General features: G+C 37.5%; 1 pseudogene; it reads right to left on the minus strand.

The window, feature by feature from the left end:
- Window positions 1-7,699: 7,699 nt before the first annotated feature.
- On the minus strand, window positions 7,700-8,570 carry LOC104853496 (annotated as a pseudogene).
- Between the last annotated feature and the right edge of the window lie 1,367 nt (window positions 8,571-9,937).

The following is a 9,937-nucleotide window of genomic DNA, read 5'->3' on the forward strand; positions in this document are numbered from 1 at the left end:
AGATTGGTGTACCCCACAAAACTATCTTTGAGAATTGATGGAGAAATAAGATGTTTCCATGACAAAGAACACCTGACCAGCACCTGATCATGACCACCAAACCAGCACTCCAAATGTTCTGAAGGTCATTCTAGAAAGAGAAATAAGGAATAAAACTTCATGAACTCCAACAGAATGAATCCACTGGACAAGGCAAGAAATTAAACAGTGGGGAAAAAAGGGAATCAACAATAGGAAAATAACTTGACAAGGATGTCAATATATGTCAGTTATAACCATCAATGTAAATGGTCTCAATTCACCAATCAAAAGCAACAGAGTGGCAGAATGGATCATGATGCAAGATCCAACAATATGCTGCATACAAGAAACACATTCAATTAAAATAGAAATTCATAGACTGAAATTCAAAGGATGGAAAAACAATACTAAATGTGACATTAACCTGGAAAAAGGCAGAGGCAGCTATTCTGTTTTCAGACAAAGTAGATTCAAACCAAGACTAATTAAAAGAAAGAAAGAAAGTCACTATATCCTTGTAGATGAAACAATCCAAAAGGAAGAGAACAATTATAAATATATATGCACCAAACACTACCTCATCCAACTGTATAAAACAAATAGTAATGGACATGAAAAATCAAATAGGCACTAATACAGTTGTAATGGGGAAATTCAATACCCCACTGTCACAAATAAACAGATCAAATACACACAAAAAATCAACAAATATCAGAACTGAACCAATCTTGTGAACAAATGGACTTAGCAGATGTCTGCAAAGTGTTCTATCCCACAACATTAGAATACACATTTTTCTCAGCTGCACAGGGATGTTCTCCATCAACAGAATGAAGAGACAACTCACAGCATAGAAAATTTTTTGCCAGCTGTTCCTCAAAGGACTAAGACATAAAAAAACAAAAAAAAAAAAAAAAAAAAAAAAAAAAAAAAAAAAAAATCAGAACACTCAAATTTAAAGACACAATTAAAAAATGGGCATCTGAAATGAGTGGACACTTCCCAGATGAAAAATTACACAGGGCAAATAAATATACAAAAAATATTCAATATCAGTTTACATTCAAGAGATACAAATTAAAACAATACTGAGATTTCATCTCACTACAGAAAGAATGACTGTTATCAAGAAATCAACCAATAACAAATTCTGGTAGGGCTGTGGAGAAAAAGGAACCCTTTTCCACAGTTGGTGGGAGGGTAGACTGGTTCAACCACTGTGGAAATTAGTGTGGAGGTCCTCAAAAAACTAAAACTAGAGTTTCTATTTGACCCAACTATTTCCCTTCTTGTTATTTTCATAAAAGAATTAAAAGCATCATGCCAGAACAATATATGGACATTCATGTTTGTAGTGGCACAGTTTGTCATAGCTAAATCTTAGAAATAGACTATATGGCCACCAACTGATTAATAGATGAAGATGTGTTTTTAAAATAAATATAATGGAATACTACTCTGCCACAAATAAGGATAAGTTTGAGACATATGTAGCTAAATGGATGCACCTTGAGACCATACTCTTAAGTGAGATAAATTGGACATATATCTCTAAACACTGCATTGCTTCTGTGGTGTGAGAAAGCAAAAGTGGAAATAAGAACCAAAATGTATAATAGATATTGGGAAATGGGAAGAAAATGTTCAAATGAGAGGGTGGAACAAGGAGGGGTGAGGGGGAAAGGAAAGAAAAGATAAAAAAAGAAGGAAAAAATACAAACAAAGCTTTTGTAAATAAGGAGAAGAGGGATTGAAGGGAGGGGAGTGGAATGAGAAATAAAGAAGAAGCAAGATATATCATTATTGGTACAAAATCTCTATGATTAATGTTACCATTATATACATCTAAAATGTACCGATAAATGTTTTGATAAAAACATGAACAAAAATTGTAAGAAAAAATAGAGTATTTCATTTTTTGAGGATTAAATAAATTAAACTTTAAAAAATTTTTAGTTTTACATGGTCATATTATAAAGAATTTATAAACAGCACTAAAATTTCCTTTTAAAATATATTTCTTTTACTTTCAGTAATTACTGTATTCTCTCCGATAGGACAACCATGAAACAGAAAATAGAGCTTGCAGAGAAATCAGAGTTCAATTGAACAATCTGTCCTTGTGGATCAAATTGCTCAATTGGTTCTTCAATTTCTATGGGTTTTGCTATTGTAGATACTATGTACCTTTATTGGTCACTTTCTCATCACTAGGACAACCTGCTTGATGCCCACTATTTAAAAGAGGAGAGGTTTATTTTGACTCATAGTTTTAAAGGTTTGAGTCCCGGACTGGTCAGATGTCTCTGGGGCAGAAACTGCAGGAAAGAAGGGCATAGCAGAGAAAATCTTCTCAACCCATGGAAGCCAGGAAGCAGAGAGAACAGAAGGGGCTGGGGACAAAACATATCCTGTTTAGGGTAAATATGAGTCCTCTGTGTAAAAATGGGTGCATCTTGACTCCATATGGTAAGTGCAATAAGTCAGACAGAAAAGGTAAAAATATTGCATGGATTCTCTTATATAAGTATAAATAATTCAAAGAGAAAGATGAAAGTAAGATAATAGGAAACAGGAGAACAGACTTTGTGGAGATGAGAATGAGAAGAGGAGGGGAAGGGGAAGAAAAACGGGCCAAGATGCGATATGTCCATGTTCGGATGCTCCATGATGAATACACCCTTTCGATCACACCCGCGGTGAGCCACCCTCTCCAACCAGGTCCTATCCCCTAATAGCATATTCAGCTGTGCGCTCTCAATGGATTCATCCACTGATGAATAAGTGTATCATCCTCACGATCCACTCACCTTCCAAACACCCCACCTCTGAACACATGAGACTTTGGGGGGATACTTTATTTATTTTTATTTATTTGTTTGTTTGTCTTTGAGACAAAGTATTGCTGTGTAGTTCAGGCTGGCCTGGAACTCACTGTATAACCTAGGCTGACCTTCAACTTACAGTGATCGTCCTGCCTCAGCCTCCAGAGTGCTGGGATTATAGACATGTGATATCATATCTAGTTTAGGGAACATTTTAGATTTAAGCCATACACAATTCATCAGTCAGCTATTACCCATTGTTTGTAAACATTCTGCCTAAATTTTACTTCCTATTTTGCAACGTGTGATTCAGCCTGGTTCTATGATTCACTACAATTAATGGGCTGTGGATAGTAACATTTAATCTCTCCTTGGTTTCCAACATTCTCACTATCCCAACTTTCATTTTGCATTGCAGCTTACTGTGAATACCTGTAATACTGAATCCTATTAGAACAAATAAAAAGTGTTGCTATATAGTGGACTTATACTTAGCTGAATTTATGTGGTGTAATTGATTTGGAAAAAAGGCTTTCAATTTCCTCTTACTATATATATCGTAACGTTTTCCTGTACTATTTAGGGAGAAATACATCAATCCAATACACCTGAGATACGGTCTGAAATCAGAGGTTGTACATGATTTATGTCCTGTCGGTTTCTATGGTTTATCAAAATAATGATTCTTACTAAGTCACAATTCACTTTAAAGACAATAAATGAAGCTTAGCTCTAAGAGTTATACTGATTAATAGTCCTAGAAGTTTTTATTTGAACTAGACAAGAGCTAAGTGGAGATCTCTGTAAAAATTAACAGAAAGCTTTGTCATTTAATTTTTGGATTAATCTCTTTATGTGTACTTTTGACTGATTGTCAGTGGCCCCTGTACCTTAAGCATTTTATGAAAGTAGTAATTGAAATCCTGCAGTGTGGCCTGTGCTAGGCAACATAGGAACAGCCCAAATGTACAGGATGTGGATCCTGCCTTCCATGACCAAACAGTATTCTTGGGCAAACAAGACATAGATATTTACTGTATCATACGATATTAAAATGCATCATACAGACACTGAGCAAAGTTCAGATTTTTTTTTTTTTTTTTTTTTTTTTTTGGTACAGGGTATTGAACTTGGGGCATTGCACTGGCAATGCAGGCAGTGGAACCATTAAGCTAAATCCCCAGCCCAAGGTTCAGATTTTGAAAGACAGGATCCCTGGCACACTGTCAGTATATAGCAATTTAGGAAAGGAAATTTTTATTCCTTCTGGAGAGATAGTATTGCCTTCTTTTATTTTCTTCATAGCTCTTATTGTCATCTGAAAGTGTGCATTTAAATATTTATTTGATCTCTTGTTTACATTTTTTTTCTGTTTTCCCACAAGAATGTAAGTTGTGTGGGGAACTTAGGTTTGATATTATCACACTTTGTAAACAAATACGTCCTCAATGTGACATAAATAACACCTGAAAGGGAGGCTCTGTGTGCTTCAGAAAGCAGAGAGAACTTCCTGGAGAGCAGGTAATTTGCTGTGTGTGTTGGGGCAAGGGATACAAAGGATACAATTATAGAAGAGGACTGCTACTGGGTGGAAGGGACAGCACGTTTAATACTTCGTTAGGCATGGCCAGGATGCTACAGTATGCCTTGAAGAATGAGTGGGAGTTTATTTAGCATAGAAAGATATGAAGAGGGATGATATTCCAGGCACAGCTAACAGTAAGAGCAAAGGCAGGAAGAATAACTGTGGCATATGCAAGTAATGTGTAGTTGGGTGGGATGCATGGTGGGCAATAACCAGACCACAGAGGTAAAGGAATTCAGGAGCAGGTTAAGAGTTAGATGAGTGGAAGGCATCCGGGCAGATATCTCAGTGGAAATCATACGTATAAAACTTTTTTTTCCTCATTGAGATGTAAAACTTTGGATGTCAGTAGCATTTAAAGTAAAAAACAAAAACAAAAACAAAGCATTTAAAGTACAGATGTGTAGGGACGTGAATCCATTTCTGTTTATCTTTTTCCTCCTCCTTTTTTGTATGCCTGACTTGCTTTCCTACCTTTCCACATTTATCAAACCCCTGCTCTGTGGCAGGCATCACTATTCCAATTATGGAAGAGAATAAGGCAACGTTCTGCTTCCCTGGAGCTTGTGTTCTAGTGAGGGAGATGCAAGAAAAGCAAATAATGAGAAAGGGACAGGAAAGCAAGAAGGAAGGAAGGAAAGGAAAGAAGGAAGGGAGGGAGGGAGAGGAGCGAAGAGGTGGAGAGAGGGAGGGGAAGGAAGGCTAAAGTCAGTAAATCTGGAGTTTTATAAGCGTTATGAGGGAGATAATTAAGTGGAGAAGAGTTTGGGCTGAGAGTTTGGAGGCCAGTGGCAGTGGCGAGAAATCTCCCTGGTTCAATTGCAAGCTCCTAAGGACAGGGGCCCTTTCAAATTGACACCTAAAATTAAGCACAGTAGGGCACAATGCTTTGAAGCCTGTAACATATTAAAAATGAGTACCATTGTCAAACACCTAAAATGTTACATTTTCTTGTTTTGCTTTTCCCCTTGTTTCTCAGAACAAGTGCATGAAACATTGTCACTGCTGCTGTGGAATTCTCTCCTGCTGAGAATTTCTTGCCCACATCTTCAATCCTATGTAGGTGATAGCCACTCTGTTCCACTCAGGACAAGATGAAGGGCTTCTAGTACTCTGCTGCTGATCCCAAAATGAGAATTACCAGCAGGCCTATAGCTTCAATTATTAATGATGAGAAAGGCAAAAGGTATGATAAATTTATTTTCTTATTATGAAAAGTCCCTATAGGTTTTTCAGTGCCCAAATGTAGACTAAAAGAAGAAAAGAAAACTTATTTTAGGCTGTTGAGTGTGTAATCATGAAACAATTTCAGTTTGGAGGGAGAAAAATGTCTTTGGGATTAGAGGGATTTCTGGAGATTATGGCCGTACCTTGTTTTTGGTTTAATTGTAGACAGTTTCAATAAGGTGATTTTATGACACTAAGAGTTGTCTAGAGAACCAGAAAACTTTATCTATCATCTATTATCTATCTATTCTATCTATCTATCTATCTATCTATCTATCTATCTATCTATCTTTATTAAAAGAAATTGACATGCAATTAAAGAGATGGAAAAACTCCCCAAATCTCCATTTGGCAAGCTGGAAATCCAGAAGACCTAGGAGTATTGTTCCAGATATATAGGAATAGAGAGTCTAAAGGCCTGAGACCCTGGAGAGATGATGTAAATTCCAGTCCAAGTCTGAGTCCAAAGGCAGAGAAGATCCATGTTCCAGCTGGAGTGACAGGCAGAGAGTGATTTCTCCCTTACCTAGTCTTTTTGTCCTATTTAGGCCTTCAGTCAACTGAATGAAGCCTACCTGGAGTGGGGTTGGAGAAACAGTACATTTTTACAATATCTACTGGTTCAAATGTTACTGTTTAAAGTAGCCTCATCCAGAATTTTAAACTAAGTATCTGGGCACCCCATGGCCATTCAAATAGTCATATAAAATCAATCACCAAAGTAATGTTAGATTACTTGTGCCTGATGGATTTAAGGTAAATAGGCAAGAGATTAAAAAAAATTATGATGTAGAATCATCCTGAAAACCTTCAGAAAATTATAGGTTTAGGTTCTCATAGAAAGAGTTACTATCTGGTAGTCTAACATAATAGAATAAAACAGGCTGTATAGTCCAAAAGTTAAAAAATATGGAGTGTTAAAGCTATGCAGAACATAGACAAATTCTTCATCTTGTAGATGTGAAAGGGAGAGCCAGGGCCTTAAAGGACTTTCACAATCAAGCAGTGGCTGAAACATACTTACAAAATAGGTATTTTGACTTGTTCGTGTTCTCCTATATAACTGAAATGTTGTAAGTGACAAAAGCTTGGTGGATTGTGAAAGCGCGCACACATGTGAGCTACTATCATGCCATCAACTCAACACGCTGCCTCTGCTGCTTCTCATCCTAACTTACCATTAGTCTGACCTCACCCAGTCATTGGGTCTGCTTGGTCTTAGCATATTTATCTATAAAATATGTGGGTTTAGGTGATATTGAAGTTCTCTTCTATTTCTAAAATTATTCTCTTGTATAGGTCTTCTTTTTTAAAGATGATAGAGATTGTGCTTGAAAGAACCTTAGAATTTATCAAGATCTTCTTGCCTTTTACCTCCATTGACTCTTCTTCAGTCTTATCTCTTGCCCATTCCTTGACCTGACAGCTGACCTGAAAGTACAGATACCCCAGTCTCTCACTGTCCCAGATCATGTACATGAGATTTGCTCTCTTCTGTCCTTGCCCTATTAACTCCTATCTTCTTTTTTTAAAGGTCATTTTGTATTTATATATATGTATGCACACATGTACATGCAATGTATATATGGAATCCTTATACAGTCATAAAAATAAATTACAAGCAACAAAATAAAAAGTTAAACTTAATTTAGTGTATTTGCTTTTTAAAAATAACAAATAGATTCACATTTTATCTAATGTCAGTCATTCTTAACACAAATGATCCTGACTGGAGCATATTTTTCTTTATGCCACTTCAACAGACCCTGTGGTTATCACTCTAAGTAAATAAAAATATTAAAAATACATTTTGGTGTCCCAGTTATTTGAAATCAAGTTTCCATTTTGAATAGTTTCATTAAAGTTTATGCCATGGTAGAATGACCCTTTTATCTGCTTTAACTTGGTGGACATTAAATTGATAAAATACACCCTTACTTCTGTACAAATGCCCAGGAATGTAATTACATCATTATTACTTGAAATGCTTACTCAAGGATAATTTGTCTTTATACTGTAGAAGACTTTCATTTCAGTATGTTTATAGCTTCTGTAACATAATCTGAAACATGCAAGAAGGCACTGAAGACACTTGGGTAGTTACGATACTTTTTATCCCCAAGTTTGATAAACCACCTCTGATTAAACCACATGTAAACTTAAATGCATGTTCTAAATACCGTTTTCCTGCAGACATCTGAGTAAGCAGACAAAATTTGTTGTCCTGGAGTATATAGATCCTGTTAGGGAAGTGATCATGTTAAAGTATTTTGTGATGCTGCCATCACAGGCTGCATTTTCCTGGTGCTTCTTGGCTCTTAGAATGACTCCATGCTGTTATCTTTAGTTTCCCTCCCACCAATGAATGCCACAGCAAGACAGAAAAATTAAAACCTGCTTGTGCAGGACTGAACCCATAAAAGGCAACCTGGTCTGTGATAGGTTAATAGTAGCCCCCTCCTCATAAATAAACAATAGCCCAGTGCAAAATTAATAAAAGGACCTTTCTTTCTTTGTTCTTCTCTCTCTTTTTCTTCTTCCTCCTCTCTCTCTCTGCTGTTTCTCTCTACTCCCACTCCTTGAATAAAATCTCCAGTCGGACCTCTTGGTGTGTGTGGCCTAGTTGTTGAACGTCGTCGCTGTTCCCTTTCAGATTCCCTGATGATTTGTCCTTAGATTGTCGATTTGTTTCTTGAATACTGGCAGTGCAAAAAGATTTACAAATGAACTTCATGATGTCTAACTCATCCTTGAACCCTGCAATGTCTTCTGTAAACCTATCAATCATTGTCCCATTCGAGACCCCATGTTTTCCAGCTTAGTAATATACCCCCCCGCCCCCGCTCTGTGGATTTGTACACTCACGACACCATCTCATTATGGAGTAGCAAAAGCAATGCCTGGCCGTCCATTTACGCCCATTCTTCTGAGCTCCAGATTTCAGCTCTCTTTTGGGCCTGGCCGGCCAGGTCTGCAACTGTGAAGCCGACACCACACTCCCTCAGACTGTGGCTCTGTTCCCCATTACTAGGAGACTGAAAATTGCCCTGCTCACCCCTCATCTCTCACCCCTTCACCCAAAAGGCCGCGACTGAGTAAGCCCAGTACCAGGGAGAAGCCACCCTGGGGGAACTGAGCCAGAGTGCCCAGAGGAAGGGTCTCCTGTTTATTCTTTAAGGTTGGGTTTGAGCATCAACTTCTCAGGAAGGCTTCACTCTCATAGGCTTCCCTAGTACGAGGGCTTCCTGCTATCCCGGTGTTTATCACGATATGTTATGATTGTTTACTTAGATCTCTCTGAATTTTCAGGCTAGGAGTTCCTCAAGTGTGAATAGCAGTGCCTGCACTGTGCCTGAAACATACAAGCAGCTCAATAAATGTTTGCTTAGTGACACTTTGGGAGGTTGTTTCCAAGAGATGATCGTGTCTTTTCTTGCAATTAACATTCCCATTTGGGCATTGACTGATGGGCACTTCTGGTTTGTGTATCTTGGATGGAATAATGTGGGGTGTTAAGATTAAGTTTGTTGGTACTTTTTAAGGCATACAATACAGTTAGTTACATTCTTCATTGGGATCTTGTACCTTTACATGATGCATCTTGGTTCTTATTTTTTCCCCATTCCCCTGCCCTCCCTTCAACTCCTCCACCCCTCCCTATTTACAAAGACTTTGTTTCCATTTTTTCTTTTTTTCATATTTTTTCTTTTCCCTTCTTTCCTTTCCCCTACCCTTCTGACTTCCCCTACTCCTTTAGCCCTTTTCTTCCTATTTTACATTATCAATTATACATGTTGACCCTCATTCACACTTTTAGTTTTTTTCATACTAGAAACACTATTTATTTAGTATTTATAGGTGGGTCTGATTGTTTCTCTTGAGTATGATCTCAATGTGCATCCATTTAGCTATAAATGTCTCTAGTTTTCATTCTTTATGGCTGAGTAGTACTCCACTTGATAGAAAAACCATATCTTAGCCAGGTGTGGTGGCACATGCCTGTAATCCCAGTACTGGGGAGGCTGAGGCAGGAGGATCACTGTGAGTTCAAGACCAGCCTGGTCTGCATAATGAGTTCTAGGTAAGTCTCAACTACATAGTGAGACCCTGTCTCAAAAAAAAAATTAAAACAAGAAAAATCACATCTTCTTTATCTGGTCTCCAGTTGATCGGCAATTGGGCTGTTTTCAAGTTTTAGTTATTACAAACGGTGCCACTATAAACATGGTTACACATATATTGCTGTGGTATGATTCTTTTAAATCTTCTGGGAAGGTAC

The sequence above is a fragment of the Fukomys damarensis genome, unplaced genomic scaffold, assembly GCF_012274545.1.
Source record: "Fukomys damarensis isolate Sample0158 unplaced genomic scaffold, DMR_v1.0_HiC HiC_scaffold_5, whole genome shotgun sequence".
NCBI lineage: Eukaryota > Metazoa > Chordata > Mammalia > Rodentia > Bathyergidae > Fukomys > Fukomys damarensis.